Source organism: Gorilla gorilla, chromosome X, assembly GCF_029281585.2.
Source record: "Gorilla gorilla gorilla isolate KB3781 chromosome X, NHGRI_mGorGor1-v2.1_pri, whole genome shotgun sequence".
Classification (NCBI taxonomy): Eukaryota; Metazoa; Chordata; class Mammalia; order Primates; family Hominidae; genus Gorilla; species Gorilla gorilla.
Window position 1 is genome coordinate 123,840,434 of NC_073247.2, and position 19,588 is coordinate 123,860,021.

At 43.2% G+C, this 19,588-nt stretch overlaps 1 protein-coding gene across 1 annotated transcript in view; it reads right to left on the bottom strand.

Annotated features, from left to right (window-relative positions):
- Window positions 1–15,757, bottom strand: part of TRPC5 (transient receptor potential cation channel subfamily C member 5) — a 309,805-nt gene extending 294,048 nt beyond the window's left edge. Inside the window, exon 1 of the mRNA XM_004064719.4 lies at window positions 14,858–15,757. The gene's annotated coding sequence lies outside the window, so the exon portion shown is untranslated. The remainder of the gene's footprint in view (window positions 1–14,857) is intronic.
- Window positions 15,758–19,588: the final 3,831 nt, after the last annotated feature.

Genomic DNA, 19,588 nt, shown 5'->3' on the forward strand with positions numbered 1-19,588 from the left:
TAGGGCTAAGTCATGACCTGATAAGTGGGCCTTAGGTATTTCTCTGTCCTATCAGCAGTCCCTTCTCTCTTCCATTCCTCACTAGAGGTGACTCTTCACCCATTCCTGCCTGCTTTCATCACAGAAGACTTTGAGGGGTCCCTGGAACTTGTAGGTAGATATTTTGCAGGGTCCCCAATAGCCTCTAGCCAACTGGAGTCCTTGGCCCCAGCCATTCCTTCCCTTGTCACCTCTCTTACTCTGACTGCCACCCCTGTGGGGCCTCTGAATCCAGTAGTGTCAGGAAGCAGGATAGGGGAGAAGATAAAATATAGCTAATAGCCTCAGTAATTATTTATAGATTGCTTTATTTATTCCTCGAGACAACTATTTTGCCATATTGCTGGACTGTGTGTCTGCCGTCTCGGCTTTGTCAGGCCAATTATGTCACTGCTTTAATGACTCCAGAGTCTTGTCACTGAGAGGTCATCCTAATTGTCTCTGCTACCCTAGGTTGGTGGCAGGACTTCCGTATCTGTCTGGAGGCCACAGCTGGCCAGAGGGAAGGCATTCAGTCTCAGAAGAGCCTTGCCCTCTGCCAACTGCCCACCTCCACTGCTCTCAGATCAGAGCTCTTGAAACCTACTGCTGGCCCCAGGGAGAGCTACTAAATGCTTCCACTTTGCCAGAGATGAGAAGAGAGGCAGGCTCAGAGAGGAAGCATGGCAGGTGCATTAAATGCTCCACTTAACAGTGAAGGGGATGGGAGGAACGCCAGGTGCATCTCACCTGGCCATTTAGCTGTCAAGGTCACTGCATCCTCGAGCCTCCTCTGAGAAGTTAACCAAATCCTTGATGATCACTTAGATCTGGGCATTGATTTATAAGCATGTTCACACACATTTCTTTCTTCTTACACTTAGAACTATCTGGTAAGGTAGATGATATGATCACTCCATTTTACAGGTGAAGAAACTGAGGCATAGACAGGTTAGGAAATTTGCCATAATATTGGAAGTCTGACCTTGTCATTCTAAATGGATGCTCTTTTCACCATTCCAGGGATGTCTCTTCTGTCTGTCCTGTTCCTGCACTTTCAAAATGGGTAGAGATGGGCTGCTTTTGCAACCCACTTTTTATGTGCCCCTCTCTCCATTTATAATATCTTTCCTGCTGTCTGTAGTTTGTTCTAGCTATCCAGGAAGACTGAACAGTGTCCTGCACTTGAAATCTCCCTCTTTCCTGCTTCCAGAGAGAAAAAGCACTGAATAATTTAATTCATACTGTTGCTCTGATTGCTGATTCTTGGTAGCAGGCATTGTATGCATGTCATAGGGAGTTCACCTTTTGAACAACGGCTGAAGCTTAAAAGGACAAAGCTTGAATGATAGGGATTCATACACCCAGGTTGTGTGATTATGGGGAGAAGAAAGTATTTTGGGTATGAAGATGGCCAGAACTCTCTATTTTTGAATGCTAGTCACTTGCTACAGGGGCAAACAAAGAGCTTGAGGTTCTGGCTTCTGACATCTGCCTGCAAGGGGCCCAGTCAGCACTGCTGCCTTCTGGCTGGTAAGCATCAGGGAAACACACACATCATCAGCACAGCCTGCACTGCTGGGACCATGTGGAACACTCTATTCTGAGTACCAGACCAAACTGCTTTCAGAGAATATAATTAGGAAGAGCCCTGGGTTGCAAGTAGAGGGCCTTGGGTTCTCATTCCAGGTTTTCTGTTGCTTCACTGGGTAAATGCCTTTACCTCTCAGGTACTTTTCCCTGTCTTTAAAAAGAGATGATGCTCTCTGAAAAGGGAAACGAATACTATAGCATTCGAAAAGTATTGTATACTTTTTACACACAGTATCCTGTAGGATCAGCCAAGTCTACCTTAAACTGAGAAGAAAGAAATGGGCTCAGAGAGGTGATGTGACTTGCCCAAGGTCTTATGACTCATAAGTGTCAGAGCCAGGCTTCAAGCCTAATACATGCTTCAAGTTCTTTATATGTTAAATGAGGATGATGAAAATGAGGATGGCAGCTAATGAGTGCTTATTATGAGCCAGACTCTATGCTAAGCACTATTATTTAATCCTCCCAACAACTCTATTAGGACAGCACTACTATTATCCTTAGTTTATGAATGCTAAAAGTTGAGGTTCAGAGTGGCTTAGTGTTTTGCTTAAGGTCACACTCCTAGTAAGTAGCAGGGCTAGGACTCTTGACTCCCAGTATAGTGCTTTTGACACCATACTAGTCTGCTTAAGATGCTGGATGGGAAAGTGCTTTGGGCATGTGTGTGCTATCTGAATGTAAACTGGCTCTCCATATCCTTTTAGCAGACCTCCAGATGAGCCTGGAAGCCTCTAAGGGGAATGCATACTTGTCTGAGTCCCAGGACAAAAGGTCAGGGTAAGATGGGGAAATACCTACCGGAGACCTGTTTTCCCCAGCAGAAGGTGCATGCTCTCTAGAGGAAGTCTGAATGGAATCTTCAGAACTGCCCTCGCTAAGTTCTAGCTGAGCTGCAAGCCTCCAGGGGGCTCAGTGGGCACCTTTTTAGGAAAACTTGTTCCATTTCTTCCTTGTCATCTCAACTTCTAGCCAAAGCATTTGTTCTCTGAATCTGTAGCCTCCTCAGACAACGTCTCCTTCCCTGACTTCTGCTCTGCCTTTAGTTTGCCCAGACAGGAGTTGGCCTGTTAGCCCTGTAACTTTACCCCTGGAGTCTCAAGGGAGCCAAACCCAGCACACCAGCCATTGTAGCATTTTATTTGGATTTATCCTGGACACCATAAAGCTTGTGTCCTGCATCTCTCAAATTAATAGGGATTTTATGGCTAGGCTCAGGGAGTCCTGAAAGGTACTCAGACTCTGTAGCACTAGCCCCCGTCCTTCAGCAGTATCATTCTCTCTCCACAAAAGTCACAGTTTATGTTCCTCCTCAGAGCTTTCCAATGTACCGTCTGTCTCTGTTACGTTGCAATGAGATTTCAGGGAAAGAAATCCAGAAATGTCTGGGGAGGCTGTGCCATTGTGCAAACATGATACGACACCAGGCAGGATAAAGATGAGCAAGCTGCAGAGCCTTTTGACAAGACCAGGGTCCCAGAGGCAGTGGTTCCAATGACAGGCTGGTATGGGATTCAAATGTTTGCCAATGGTGGCGTTAACTTTTCCAAGTATTTCAACACAACTAAAAGTCATGACTTAACTCACCCCTCTAGTTTCTGGATTTCTTCTTTCAGGTTTTTCAGCACTTCTAGAGTAATTCACATGGTTGTGCAGATTGACGCCACCAAGTTCGATTTTCCAAGCTCCATCAAGCCCACGGGGCCATTTCATACATATTCCTCTTTGGAATCTCCTGGGCCAATTTCTTCCTGAAAGTTCCATAGCCAGTGTTCCATCAAGTTCCCCTACCCATGCCCCATAACAGAAAAGCTTGTCTCCAACCTTATAGAGGAAAGAGTCTTTGAGATATGAATTTCCCCCACCCCAAGTAAAATCTTATGTTTGCATCCAACTCGATTTTATTTCTTGAGGAAGAATTATTCCTGCTCCTTTCTAAGGTTAATCTCTGATCTCTACTCTTGATCTTCCTACCTCATCAGGTTGTTGTTTCATTTTCTTTCCTCCTAGATGCTCAATCTTCATTCACTTCTCCCTTTCCCTGAGTTCAAGTCTCTCCACTAAAAGTGAAAACTGCCCCCCCTCAAAGTTACTTCCTCCTCCATCCTCAAATCCACTGTGAAAATTTTCAAAAGTATAGTTTCTATTTGTATAGACATCATCTCCAATTCCTTTTGCCACCTACTGAAATTTGGCTTCATTTCTACCATATCAAAAGTCAACAGCAGCTGACATTTATTAAGTTCTAACTATGTACCAGGCACGGTGTTAGGTCCTTTACACAAATTGTCTTATTTGATTCTCAAAAAAATCCTGTGAAGTTGGGCTTGATAAGTGACTCATTCCTGTAATCTCTACTCTTTGGGAGGCCAGGGTGGGTGGATCACTTGAGCCCAGGAGTTCAAGACCAGCCTGGACAACATGGTGTAACACCCCCCTCTACAATAAAACAAAAACAAACAAACAAACAAAACAAAAAACCCACAATATTAGCCGGGCATGGTGTCGCATACCTGTACCTCCAGCTACTCGGGGAAGTGGGAGGATCACCTGAACCTGCGGTGGTCAAGGCCGCAGTGAGCCGTGATCACACCACTGCACTCCAGCCTGGGTGGCAGATTGAGACCCTGTCTCAAAAATAAATAAATAAATAAATAAATAAATAAATAAATAAATAAAAAGAATCCTATGAGATAAATACCATTTTAATCTCCATTTTACTGACAATGGTCATTAGAGCATTTGGTGACTTTTTCAAGGTCACATTGTGTAGTCAGTGGAAGAGCTGGGATTTGAACTGAGATAGTTTGACTTTCAGCTAATCCTTTAATCTAAGGGCTGGCTAACTTATTCTGTAAAGGGCTAAATAGAGAAGATTTTAGGGTTTTTGTGCCATATGCTCTCTGTTGCCAGGCTCTGCCATTGTAGTAGGAAAGCTGTCATAGACAATACATAAATGTATCAGAATGACTGTGTTCCAATAAAACTTTATTTATAGACACTGAAATTTGAGTTTCACATAACTTTTACATCATGAAATGTATTTTCTTTTGATTTTTTCCAGGCATTAAAAATGTGAAGACCACTTTTAGCTTGAGGCCACACCAAAACAGATGGTAGGCCCAATTTTGCCCATGGCTTGTGGTTTGCTGTCCCCTGTCCTAACTACTGCATTATTCAAAGCCCCTTGAATTGTCAAATCCAATGGCTGCAGCTCTTAATGCTGCTAATATCCCTTCCCCTTTTTGGGCATTCTCTCCTCAGTGACTTTAAGGCCATCACTCAGTCCTAGTTTTCCTTCTATCTCTATGATTACTGTTAGTCTCTTCTGAAAGATTCTTTTCTCCAACTTACCTCTGAAATATTGGTATTTTCAAGGATCAGTAGCTGACCTATTTTACTCTGTTCTGCTAGAGTAAGTGACTCTACTTCTAAGACTACTAACACTCACTCTTAGTATGGTAACGAGGAGCACGAACTTTGGATCTGTACTTGCCTGGGTTTGGATCTTGTCTCCAATAGATACCACTTGTGTGACCTTGGGCATGAGACCTCTCTGAGCCTTGGTTTTAGTCCTTTTGTTAGATGAGGATAAAAATAGCATTTCCTTCATAAGGTTGTTGTGAAGGTTAAATGATTTACTATTTGGAAAACTCTTAGAACCATGCCTTTGATAGAGTATATACTTCATAAGTATTTGTCATCATCACTGCTATTATTGTCCTGTTATTATGGGATAATGACTCCCTAATCTATATCTACAGCTCAGACTTCTATTTTGAGTTCTAAACCCATTTAACTAACTGCTTGTTTAACATCTGTGCTTGGATGTCACACTGGCACCTTTACTTCAACATGTCCCAAACATAACTCATCATCCCTTTTCTACCCTCCTATCACCTCACCCTAACCTGCTATTTTTCTTCTATCACTTTATTCTTGTTAAAAGCATCACTGTCCACTCAGTCACTTAACTGAGAAAGCTGGGAGTTGAGTTTTATGTCAGAAAACAATCACATGAAACTTCCAACTTTAAAGCTAAGATGAGACTGAGTTGGGACTTGAGTTTAGCTATGTGGGTGATTTGAACATTTTTCCTCTCTTACCTTTCCTTATCTTCCTTCACTCTTGTCAGATCGATCTCTCTCTCTCTCTTAAACTTGGTGTGCCCATTTCTAACTCTTCACCTTTGATCATATAATTCTTCTCATCTGAAATGTGCTCCTTGATATATTTCCAAATGTCACTCATCATTCAAGGGCTAAAATACTTATGAAGACTTCCTGTCTTTTCTAGTCAACAAAATTAGGTATATTTGAAACTGATAATTTATATTTTAAAATTGAATGTCATTATTATATATTTCATACTTTATAATGCTTTCTGTCCTGAGTCTATAAGTTGTATTGAGCAGGGCATGTTCTTCTTGTGAATTCCCTGTAGTGCCTTGCACAGGTCTCTTTTTGCCTTCAATCATTCTTCCTGTGGCTCTTCTGCCCCCACTAATCATGGGCCACAGATTAAACCTTAACTATCTGCTTTTGTCTCTCTTCTTTCTTTCTTGGAGATTTTACGTGTATTTCTCAGAGATAAATTTTTGTTTGTTTGTTTGTTTGTTTTTTAGAGACGGAGTCTCACTGTTGCCCAAGCTGGAGTACAGTGGCATGATCTCAGCTCACTGTAACCTCCACCTCCTGAGTTCAAGCAATTCTCCTGCCTCAGCCTCCTGAGTAGCTGAGACTACAGGCACGTGCCACCATGCCCGGCTAATTTTTGTAATTTTAGTAGAGATGGGGTTTCACCATGTTGGTCAGGCTGGTCTCGAACTCCTGACCTCAGGTGATCCATCTGCCTTGGCCTCCCAAAGTGGTGGGATTACAGATGTGAGCCACCATGCCCAGCCCAGAGATAAAAATTGCTATGTCTGTGACTTTCTAAATTTTCATTTCATCCCTAAACTTTCTCTTGAGCTCCAGTGTCACATCTAAAATTTTTGGTAGTCATTTTCAAATGACTCCAAGCCTCACACTGACTCCAAGCTTCATTTTCACTAGAATGTCTCACACTGACTCGGCGCTTAATTTTATATCAAAGCTTATTACCAACTTATTATCTTCCTCGCCTTATTATCTCACCTCGCCTTCACATTTTCTTATGGCATCATTTTTCTGTTACCTAGCAAGGAGGTAAAACTTGCAAGTCATCTCTGACTACCTTCATCACACATCACACAGCCATTCAACATTATTGTTTCTTTACAGTGTATTTTATACCCCATCCTTTCCAAGTGCACCACTACAGTAACAACAGCAAAAACAACAGTATAACAGTTAACGTGCACATGTTTACTCTGGCCAGGTACTGGGCTAAGTGCTTTGTACATGTAACTCATTTCAACTTCACAGTATTCTTTTAAGGCAGGTACTTTTAGTTTTTTCTTTTCATAGAAGAGAAAACTAAGGCTTAGAGTGGCACAGTTAAAATCACACCTAGACGAATTTGGACCTAGATTCTGTACCTAACCACAGTGCTACTCTTCATGCCTAAATTTCCTTTTTGTTTTTTGAAGGCCATATCAGTTATTTTTATTTGAGTAGCAAAGTTCTGTTTATCATCTTTATTTTATTTTATTATATATATATTTTTTTATTGGGACGTGAATGAAGCTGGAAACCATCATTCTCAGCAAACTATCGCAAGGACAAAAAGCCTAAATTTCTATAATTGCTTCCTAACTGGTATGCCTGCCATTGCTTGCTCCTCCACCAATCCAGAATTCCTACACACCATTTCCAGAATAATCATTCCCAAACATTGTTATCATTATTTCTTTTTTTAAATCTCAAAATCCTTTCGTATCTTCCTTTCATCCACTAAATTAAATCCAGCACAGCCTGAACATCTAAAGGCCTCTACAGACTGAACTTCCCCACTCTATCTCCTGGAAGTACCTGCCTCTGTTTCCATGAATGGCTTAAAGCATAATGCCCTACTTGGCCACACCAGGATTTCACTTCATGTTTGCTCCCATCATCCCACTCACTTCTGACCATGTCGAAAGTTCCTAGAGGGAAAAGGAAGGGCATGCCTGTTTGCATTCCCAACAGTGCCTTCCGCCTGGTGCACACTGAGCGAATATTCGTCAAATGATTGATATTAGGGGCTCAATTACCACTTTGAGGATTGAGCTGTTTAATTACTCCTTAACACTCTCTTGTTTCTATCCTTCCAACTAGCCCTCTCATTTTCCTCTTCCTTGGCATAACTGCCCCGTAACAAATGTGAAAATCCTCTCTTTTGCAACATCAAACATTCTGCGACAATCTTCTTTACCTACCCATCACTACTTCATCAGCTTTTTCCTAGATGTATAAACAAATATACATTTTATATTCCTGTCAATCTTTCTTCATTGTTTGGTCTTTATCATTAGACTAAAAGCTACTAAAAAAATTTCTGGTGGTGACCACTATGTAAAGATGACAACAATCAAAAGGATAACGTTTTCTGTTCATTCTTGAGGTTAAATATTTTATGTGAGTCACAAACTTTCAGGCCATGTTCAGCATAATGTAGGCCAATAGGGAAAATTCAAGATTTGGAGGAAGAGTGACCTGTGTTCCAACCCTGCCTCCACCACTCACAAGCTGCGCAATGTTAAACATACCAGTTAACTTGTCTGATCCTGTTTCCTCACCTGTTAAATGGGAATAATAATAATACCTATCATATAGAAACTGTAGTGAATGTCATTTAAAACCACATATTTGTAGCACTCAACACACAGAAGATTATGGTAGACAAGATATGGCCAACCTCTAAATATGTCAACACCCTTATCCCCAGAACCTGTGAATATGATATGTTACATGGTGAAAAAGATTTTTCAGATGTAATTGAAGTTGCTAATTAGCAGACCTTAAAATAGGAGATAATCCTGGATTATGTCGGTGGGCCCAATGTAAGCACAAAACAAAGCAGAAGAGGAAGGCAGAACGGTCAACCAGAGAGAGATGCAAAGGGAGAAGAGACAGGAGTTGGCCAGCTGAGTTCCCCCTCATCAAAGTGTAAGGGGATACTTAACAGGCCCTTGCTGGCTTTGAAGTCAGAGGAATGGGGCCATGCACTAAGGAATGTGGGTTGTCTCTAGAAGTTGGGAATGATAGCCACCAAAGAAATTAGGACTTCAGTTTTGTAACATCAAGGAAGTGAATTAGGCCAACAATCTGAGTAAGTGAGGAAGTAGATTCTCTGCTAGAGCCTCCAGAAGGGAAGGCGGTCCTGCTGAAACCTTGATTTTAGCCCAGTGATCCCTGTGTCAGACTTCAGAACTACAGAACTATAATGATAATAAATTTGTGTTGTTTTAAATTGATAAGGTTGTGAGAATTTGTTATGGCAGCAGTAGAAAACTAATATAAAGATAGTCAATAATTGATAACACTTGCTATTGTTTATTTAGGGTGATCACAGAAATCTTAGCAATTAGATATATGTATTGTCTATTATAAGATTATTGATACCTTACTAATCTGATACTATTGAAAATCAGGGGAAGCTGGAGGTCCGGAACATACCAAAGGACTGGGACCCAGAGGTGGTAGTGTCTGTCTCTGTGTCTTTACAATCAGGTTGCCCAGATTGCACATGCCAGTCAATAAGTCTTTATAGAATCAAGTGCCTGGTGATTTCTTGGACTTTATGAGTACTACGTGTATCATATTTTACTGGTGAGAAAATTGAGCAGGTAGGTAGCACCATGGGCTGGGAAGAGGTAGGAGTTGCTCATTTTTTTTCACCTACAAAATAGTAATAGCTATAGTATATACCTAAGTCATTAAACTGTGCAACATGAGCAAGTTACGAAGTAGAGGTTATTATTTGTGCATTTTAAAGATTTTATCAGGCAGAAACCTAGTTCTGCTCCTAGAATGTCATTTTGGCCTTGAATTATTTTATAGTTTGTCCATCAAATGATGCGTCCGTGTGTGTGTATGTATGTGTGTGTGTATCCATGTGTTTTCATGCTGCATATATATGCAAACATGCAGAAAATGCCTGACTTTTGACTTTCTAACTTGGTAATATTTTGAGATATGCTTCATAGAACAGGGCCACTTCTGACTTCAGTCTTCTTCCATGGAGTGATTTCACTAGGGACACCCGTAATTCCTTCTGAAAAAATATTTGTTTCTAGTGGCCTCCATTATATTTAAATATATTTTACTGTTGTATATCTTAGCACTCTATCTGTAGAAAACCCAGTAAGATTCACGTCATTTAGAAATAATGCTAGGTGCCCCAATATATCACATCTAGTGGTTGGTTTTCTACCAAACTAAAATTATTAGCCAAATCGTATGAATTATATCTTCTATTTATTGATTGTTCACCATATCCCAGTGCATTATACTGTCTTATTTAATTTTTCATGACAGCCCAGTGCCAGTTGGTACTATTATTAATCCCATTTTATAGATGGGGACTGTGAGGCTTAGAGGCAAAGTGCATGTTTACACAGCTAGTAATTCGTGAGCAGGGCCAGGATTTGAACTCAGGTCTGTGTGAGTTCCCACACCCAAGTCGTCCTGGTAAATAAACAAATCCTATGATCTCACTCCCTTTACATGAACTCTCTTGCCCACACTGAAGGGTTTTACAGTGAATAATAAGATAAGTGGACCTGGAAAAAGTTTATATTTTATTTTTTAATTGATAAGCCACATGAATTTTCCCTACATACTCAGTAGGTAATTGTTTATTTTCAAATATCTTTCAGATGCTTTTTGGATAAGCTCTAGCCCGGTGCTTCTCAAATTTTAGTATAAAAATGAATCACTGGGGATCTTCATAAAATGCAGATTCTTATTCAGTCGGTCTGGGGAAGGATTTGAGATTCTACATTTATAGATACCTCCCAGGGGATGGTGGCAATCCTGGTGTGGGGACTACACTTGGAGTAGCAAGGCTCTAGCTCACTACATCCTAGCCTTTTCCCTGTCCTTGTGATATTCTCACTCAAATGTGGAGGTTTTTCAGATCATCCTTCTGGGCTGTAGTAAACATGTTTGCATTGGTCTATTTTCTCAGATCCTAAAATAAATTAGGGTGGGATTAATGAAAATTATTAGGCAATAAGGCTAAAGAATGGGGGAAGGTAAGAATATCCCTCTGCAAACCTTTCCTTCTTCTTGTACTCTGCTCTAAAAACCACCTGCCTTATCCTTTCTATTTTCTTTGTCTTAATTTTTCGGAAAGAGTGTGACTGTATGTGCATGTTTGTGTGTGTGTGCATGTGTGTGTATTTGCACATGCATTTGGGGGGCTGATTCTCAGACTGACTATACTAAACCAGAGCCATAGTCACTGGATTCTGCTAGCTTCCATTCCCCAAAACTACTATGGTGCAGAACAGACTGGGATTTCTAGATGCCTTGCTGTTGGTGGTGTGAGCCAGATCAGACACATAAATGTGAGCAGCTAAATTTTTGTCATGTTTAATTCTGCCTTCCATCTGAATACGCTAGCTATAGACACATATAATGTTTTCTTAGCTAGCAAGATAGGATTGTGTGTGTGAGTGTGTGTGTTAGGGGGAGGTGGTGGTCAAGAAGGTAAGTCACAAAGATATGACAGCAGCATATAATATAAACACGTATACATACATATGGAATGGAAGTAGAGGGCTGTGATCTTGGTAAACTTGGCTTTAGTTACCTCTCGATTTCTTGGGAAGATCTCCACAGAACTTCAGAAAATGTATTTAGTATCAGCAAACAGTACTGGGTTGTGGTTTTGCCACTGTTGTTAGCTAGTAGTCTATTTTAGGCAAGTCATTTCTACTCTCTAGACTTCAATTTCTCTATAGGTGAAATGAGAGGATTGACCCCACCAAGATCCCCGCTTGTTTCTTATCATTATTTTTTCTTTCCTTTTGCTAAGGCAAAAACCTGGGGCAATTGCATTGGCCACCACCATCCAAGGGCCAACTCCAGAATTGGTGACAGAAAACCAAACCTAAGAAACTTGCAAAGTTCCCTTCACCCAGCAAATTGCAATTTTTCTTAGCCCCTATCAGCTTTTATAATTTCTTTAAATCATCTGTGCTCACTCAGTTGAGCATGATGTACATGTTTGTTTATAAGACCACAGTTGAGTCATTCAGGAATCATTCCTTGCTGGCAGTATGGCTCTGCTGGTCTCACTGGACAAAGTTTGAGGGGCCCATCAACAGAAGAAAAGCTTCGTGAGTTTTAGAAAGGATGACACTGTGGATATGTCAGCTACTAGGCTCTGGACATGATGGCTGGCCTTAGCTTATCCCTCATCTGTGGGATGAGGAATAACTTCTGCCTAGAATGAGGCTTTATTTCTGTCTATAGGCTGCAAACTTTGTCATACCTTTCCCTGCAAACCTGGCAAATGACTGGGCCAGATTAGGCCGGTGGCACCTTGTGGCACAGAGTACTTTGGGGAGAGAGATTCTGGGCCTTATATTCTTCATCAGTTAGCAGGAGGCATCTGAACAGCTTAGTATACTAAGGTGAAAACAGGAACCTTAGGCAGAAGTAAAGCAGGCAGAAATGCTTCAATCTACCACCTTCAGTGATGGAGCCATGGCAAAAAATAAATTAGAATATTCGAAAACAGGCTACAGGAAAGCATCATGACACATTTGAAATATCCATTCAATAACTAAGCACCTGAATGGCTTGCAGATTGGAATTTAATATTGTAAGGAGAGAAATGAGACAGCAACACTGAGAATGTACTCCAAGGTTCCCAATTCCCTGGTACTATGGAATTCTATCATTGTTTACACAGTGTTTGCAAGTCAAATACAGGCAATTTTAAGATGCTTCACATATGAGTTGATTTCTGGATTAATTCCATTCCCAGTCAAAGCAAACACCTGGATAGTTTTCTTTCTGTTTGTTTCAAAACATCTTCGGTTCTCTCATATTCCTCTCATCTTCCTCCCTTCTGCATCTCTAATTTCCTGGCCTAGTCTTCTCTAAGTACTGTGGTTCTGCGTGCCATTCCGGTTTTAGTTGCTAGCTATAGAAAGAACAGAATCTTAGGATTATAGCTCTTGTGGCTGGGAAGGATGGCAGATATCTGGTTCAGGTCTCCATGTTGAGATGTACACTGAAGCCAGGTGAATTAGTATCAGTGAAGCCGGGGGCTACATTGGTTCTGAATCCCTGAACCTGCTCACATGCTTATCCCCTGGGTAACCATCAGGACTTACCTCAACAGCCAGATACTCACATCACCAAGAACACAGCAAAACCTACACTGTAGGCTTCATTCGTGCTGATATTTTGAGTTTTTCCCCAATTATGATGCTGCCAGTTCTTTTCTACCTGTCTGCAACCCGGTCTTTAGTATATCTATTTGAAAGTGTAATTTTAACCTAAGAAAATACTTACTATGGTTGCTTTAAAAAGTAACAGAATGGGCACCTTTTCAGATCCTACTTGAGTAATCCTCATTCTGCTCTCTCTCAGCAGTGAACATTAGAACAAATTGCCTGATGCAACATAAACAGTTTCACTTAATGCAGAATCCGTTTCTCTTATTTGCTGAGTTGGAAGGAGGCAATTCATTGCATTTTGGTAACATAGTAATAAATAGAAAGTTTAACAGACGAACCTGGGTGCTTTGGAAGCACAAATTCACTTCCTGCTCCCCTCTGTTACAAAAGCAGAGCCAAGATTGTATGGGGTTGATTGAGGTCCTTGAAAAACTACATACACACACACACACACACACACACACACACAAACACACACACACACACAGATTTTCTCTCTCTCTCTCCCTATGTATATTGTGAAAGTTTATGAAAGCAGCATCTTCCAGGGACCAAAATGTGGATTTTAGGTGACATTCAATTCTTCCTTCGACCTCACAGAGAGAGCTTCAGAGACTCCTTGACCCTGTGGGTTTCTTTTATCCCAGACTATATATTTGCTTTGAAACGAACTTCGCACTATGTAAATGTATTAACATGCCTTTTGATTTAGAATAAGCAGATTTTAAAGACATGATGAAAGGTACCATGTGACATCATTTATATCTCAGTTTTTAAAGAGTTTATGGGAAAGGAGACATAATATAAATCATCAATAAAACATCAAAAAACCTATGACACCAACAATAGGCAATTATGAATGCTGATATATAAATCTGTCATTCTTGTTAAATGCCATGAAGATAAATATATGGCAATAGAAAAGTGGGTCTGGGTGTGCCATGTCAATGTTGTAATCATTTCACATTTGAAGCCAAGGGTTAACATGCACAATCTCTAAAAAGAGCATTATCAATTAGTCTATGTCTCTCCTACTCTTATAATAAACTCGGGTAAAGTTCAGAGGTTCTATCTTTCAGGCTGGTTTCCCTGCTTCAGGCTTTTCCTGAGGGAGTAATAACCTTGCTAAACACTTAACCGTCACCAGGTACATGACTGCGATCCAAAGAGCCCAGGTTGTAATAGGGAAAAAGCCCTTCTAGTCTCATTCTAAGAGACCATGGAGAAAGATCAGCATCTGTGAATTCAGCTCAGTACCTGAATATGTGGGACATGATCATGACCATTTGTCCGAGTCGATGTGTGTCTAGGGAGGGAGGGAGGTGTCCACTTTGAAGCAGAGATCTGACTGATGCCCCTCTATTTGCATTTCTTGGTTCCTTTAAGGAAGACAGGCAAACAAATCTGGCCATTTCTTAAGTTTGAAGGATACAAGACAAAGAAGGTAAATGGGGACCCTGGTTCCTGAACCTTCATGATCCGGCTCCTGGCTCTCTATTTCTGAAGGTGGCTTTTGACGAAGGGCAGGTATCCTTGGTCCGAGGGCCACACTAATCGATTTTAAGGAGGCCTGGGAGCAGGTTCCCCACGGATCTTAAAATCTACCCAAGAATGGAGCAAATCATTGTCCAGGGATAGGACAAAGCTGTGGTTCAGGAAAATATTCCCAGTGAAAGGATGTTTTTGGTCATCGCAGGCAGCACCTTGTCCTATCAACCCTGGAGCTTCTCCCCATTGCATTTCCTCTTCCAAAACAATCTGTTGCTGGCCTCCCTCTGCTCCCTACCACCCTGAGCCCACAGCCAGCCAGTCAATGCTTCTCAGCCTACAGCAGCCCAGCATCTTCATTCAACCCGCACTTCGCTGCCCCTTGCCCCTCAGCAGCACTCAGGCAGTGAAATGGACCGCACCGGCCGCTTGTAGACTTACCCTGAGCCAAGTGGTTTCTTCGGATCAGATCTGTGTCGTCTGGATGTCCACCGGCCAGGATGCGTGGTGCGGCGCCTTGCCGGACTCCTCTTTTGCGGCGCGAAACAGCAGCAGACTGGGACAGCCCGGGGCCTCTAGGCTGATGGGTGGGTGGGCGGATGAGCACAGGGAAAGGGGCGGGGTGTAAAGACGAGCGCAAGTACTGGCTCCTACCTTGGCTTCCCCTTTGGATGCTCAGTTATTGCCAAACTTGCCTGTAACAGATCGGCCCTCCTCACCTTTCACCTTCGCCAGTGCCCTGAAACTCTTTGCTCTACCAATGTCCCTACCCTGTTCTCCCAGCTCTCTAACCCAACCTGAGCCCCTTCAAGCGCACCCACTCCCTTCACGCAGCCAGTCACACACAATAAGAGCTAGGGAAGAAACTGACACGGGGAAACTGACAGGGGTAGCTGACACTGTAGTGTGAAGGAGAGGGAGAAGGAGGGAGGAAGGAAGGGATGGAGAGAGAGGGGAGAGAGAGAGAAAAAAAAAGAGAGAGAGCCGCATTCACACTCTTACACGCACACTCAAGCTCCAGCTGTTAGGTAGCGGCTGGCGGGAGCGCTGGCTACCCCTCCAAAACCCTTTTCTACACTAGAGGTTTCTGTCCCCTTCTGCTGCCGTTTCTGGAATATGCTATACAGAGAAGGGGAGAGAAAAGCAAAGAGGGGTGGGGAGGGGAAAATCAAGGAGGCACGCTCCCTTTATCCTCCCCACCCCTGTCTCCAAAAATGTCCAACCCTGAGCTCTTCCTTTTCCCTTCTTTCTGCGCCCGGCTTCCCTCTGCTCCTGTTCTTTATTCCTCCCTTTGGGGTGGCTGCGAGCTGCGGACAACCCGTCGTGGTTGTGATGTGGTGTGTGTGTGTGTGTGTGAGAGAGAGAGAGAGAGAGAGAGAGAAAGAGAGATTGAGACAGCCGTGGTAGGCAAAAGCACCCCTCACCTCCCCCAGCCCCCGGGCCGAAGCCTCTCTCAATCTCCTGGCGGCGGGGCGGGGCGGGGGAGGCGGGGAGGCGGGAGGGAAAGAGGGAGGACGGGGCAGGCGGCAGGGGCAGCAGCTCCTGCCTTCTTTGCAGCTCCGCGGCCAGGGGTGGAAGGAAGCCGCAGCCGCAGCCCCAAGTCAACCCCCGCTGCCCCGTCCCACCGTCTCATCTCTCCCCCCTCGGTACGGAATTTTCTGTCTCGTTTGTTTGCTTCCCCAGACCTCCCCCTCCCCTGGGTGGTGGCAGAGACGGGAGGGGAGGTGGGAGGCTAAGCGCGGGTGCGGGTAGAGGGGACAGGAGTCCCTCGGAGCATATGGCTAGCAGAGTCTCTCTTTGCCCCTTGGCCTGAATATCCCCTGCTTTGGGCAGTGACCTTTGCCCACCCCCGTCAGCCTGGGCTCTGGGCCGGTGGTGGCGAGGCTGCTCCGGCGACCATAGGTCATTCAGGAGGAAGGGGAGTTGAACCTGGGGGAGTAAGGGCGGCGGGCGGCTGGTAGGACAGGGAGACAGCGGAGCGCTGAGTCGCCAGGGACTGACCTGGGGTCCTATGGGGCAGGCTTGGATCCCTGATAGATCTAGATTAATCTAGTTGGAGCTACCTAATTCTCCCATCCGTGCCCCTCTCACCCATAGGGTCGATCTCCCAAGATCCAGCCTAGATTGATGCAGGGAGGGAAAGTGATATTGTAGGATGGGGGCGGGGGGCTAGGTTGCTTAGTGGTTATCTGTTGTGGAGGGAGAGGGGCGGTGTCACCGGACACTTGGGCGACTCTTTGATCTTTACGCCTTCCTTTCACATGAAGCACCTCTCCACTTCTTTCACCTTATAGCCTGGCGCTCAGAATGTCCACCCTCTTGAGCTCAACTGGAAGGGGCTAAATAGCCCCACCCCCACCACAAGCCTGAGACTTCTACCTGCAACCTGCAGGCGCATAGGTCCACTAGCTGGCAGCATCTCATGGCCTGGCCGCACAGCCCCAAATATCGGCTTTGTCTTTTATCTCCCTTCCTAGCGCTCTCAGGAAAGGGGCATGTGAGTCTCTGCCTTTCTGGACGCCGGGCTGGTACCCGAAAACCTTTCCCTACCCATTCTCAGAACAATCCCTAGCTCTGAGAAAACTCCACTGTACTTCCTGTTGCTCTTTAACCCCCTCTGCACGCCCTGGGAGCCTAAGTGTAAGCTCCCGAAAATGCCAGAATCATCTCCCTTGCCTAAATGGCCGAGTGTTTTCATTGCGGAGCCTGTGAAGCTGGTAGTAGCTATGTTTAGTGGAAGCCCTAAGCACTCTCCTCCTAGCCTACCTTGGAAAAGTCGCTCGGGGCACCAAGGAAGACAAATTTTCCTCTTGTCGTTAGTCCTCCCAGTCCCGAGGCAGTCCAATATTCGGGAGAGTATTTAGCTTTTGTATGGGAGCAAGGTATTGGAGAAAAGAAAATTATTACCCTGGGGGATGAAGAGTTTGTGTCTGGGGGGAAGGGGGTTGGGGAGGAAGAAGTGAGGGTGGAGCTTCCACCTCTTAACAACTTAAATACTTCAGGAAGTGTTTCTAAAGATTGGCCAAGAGGGTCGCTGAAAAAAAAAAAAAAATCACTGGATTCTTTGCCTTTCATTCAAAGGCAGTTTTACTGTGAACCAGCAAACTAATATACAGTCTCCCAAACAAGGGAGGTCTATGTTGTGATTAAGCCGTCTTCCCTTTGGCATGAGGGTGAGTAGAATATGTGACCGTGGATAAAACTTTGGGGGCATTTCCCTTTTTTTAGCCAAACTGCAGTCCAGCTGAGACTTCCACTCCAAGCCCAGATGCAACCAGAAGCAGTGCTCAGGGAGAGCAAAAGCCTTATTCTTGTGAGCTGTTTCCTTCAAAGGCCCTATATCCAATGCACTTGTCTTTAACATATGAGGACTGTGTGTGCTTCTGAAATTTGGAGCTTTCCCAGTGGACTGTGGATAAGGTTAAAATTTCTTTCTCTGCTCCTGCCCTATCCTGTTTCTGCCCTATCCTTCTAACCTCTTCAGATCAAGGATATATAAAGAAAAATCCTTTCAAAAGTTAAAAGCACCATACAAATGCCAGGCGTTACTATACGAATTCCAAAACAAACTTAGCAGAGTATCTCCTAGTGCAATTAGAAAGCTGACTTAGGCAGGGACCCAAGCTTTGTCTAGGTTGCTTGTCAGCCTTGGGGCTGGGTGGCTCATCTTCTCTGTCAATAGGGACATATTCTGGTTTTCCACTTGGTGGCCGAGTGTGTATGTCTCCCAGGGTAGTTTGCACCTAGGGGCTACATCTGCAAAAGTGGCTCAAAGCCAAAAATGGAAGCAACTATCTGAATAATTTAAGCCCAGAACTACCTAGCTTCTAGACTAGGTTTACTTACATGGCCTGGCCTATTCAAATACCATGACAGGTATGACTGTTAAAATGTAATTGAGACATACTCTTTTCTCCTCTCTTCTTACAGCCTTGACCATAGTGGTAAATGGTATATGTAGACCAGAGTTTAATGTAACATCGTAGGTGAAGAGAAACTGTTATGAGGAACCCAGAGAATGGGGTTTTCCCAGTCATTAAGTAGGGTTTCTCAGCCTCGATGCTATTGATATTTTAGGCCAGATGATTCCTTTTGTTGGGGGGCTGTCCTGTGCATTGTAGAATGTTTAGCAGCATCCTTGGCCTCTGTCTGTTAGATTCCAGTAGGAACCCACACCCCATTTGTGACAACCAAAAATGTGTCCAGGCATGGCCAAATGTCCACTGGGGAGCAAAATTATCCCCTCCCCATATAGAATGAGTGCCATTTAAGGTAATGTCACATTTCAAAGACCATATTTTAACCTTAATTCTACCCACATGACATGTCCAGACTTTGCATTGAACAGAGTCTCAGAAAATAATGAATATTTTGTGAGGAAACGACATAAAAAGGAACCCTCACAAATTAGCTAAGTTTTGACAAATGGTGGAATTCATTGTTATCAACAATGCCATCTTCTGGTTACCATCAAATTCTTGTCAAGCACACACTATGAGTAGGGTATTGATTATAGCAAAGATCTATAAGACATAATCCCAGCCTTCAGTATGCTAAGAAACTATTGACCTTTCTTTCCCCAAAGGGAAAGGGTTACTGATTTTCATAGATAAGCAATTTCTGGATTGAATCCAACCTGGCTTTTTCCCTCTTCTATTTCCTATTTGTCCCCAAGCAGTGACTTATTGTTTGAGGTTCTGCCTTATAGAGATTGCATTTTGTTTTGCTAATTAGCATAGTCCTACAACAATTTTTTGTGACTTCTCAGCGTGTGGCATTTGTGTCATAACACTGTATCCAGCATAAAAATGATTACAACATCACAAAGGCTGTAACAAATTGAGCAATTTGAAAGCAGGTTTTTGTTTTCAAGGAAAGTTTCTAACTACTTGCGTGCTGGAGAAATACTCAACAATGGCAAAAGCAAAAGAAATGGAATGTAAAAAGAGGTGATTCTTAAAATACTGTGGAGTATTGAAAAAACATCTCAGTGTGATTATGGGTTTTAACACTCAGCACTATCTCTACCTCAGGAAGTCAAACAACACTAATGCAAGTTGTAGGATCTTGATCAGGAATTCAGCAAAGGAAAATGCAGGAGAAAGCATGGAATATCTGTTCAAATCAGCTGAGTAAGCTCCTGCCTTAGAAAATAAGTTTCCGGTGAGCCAG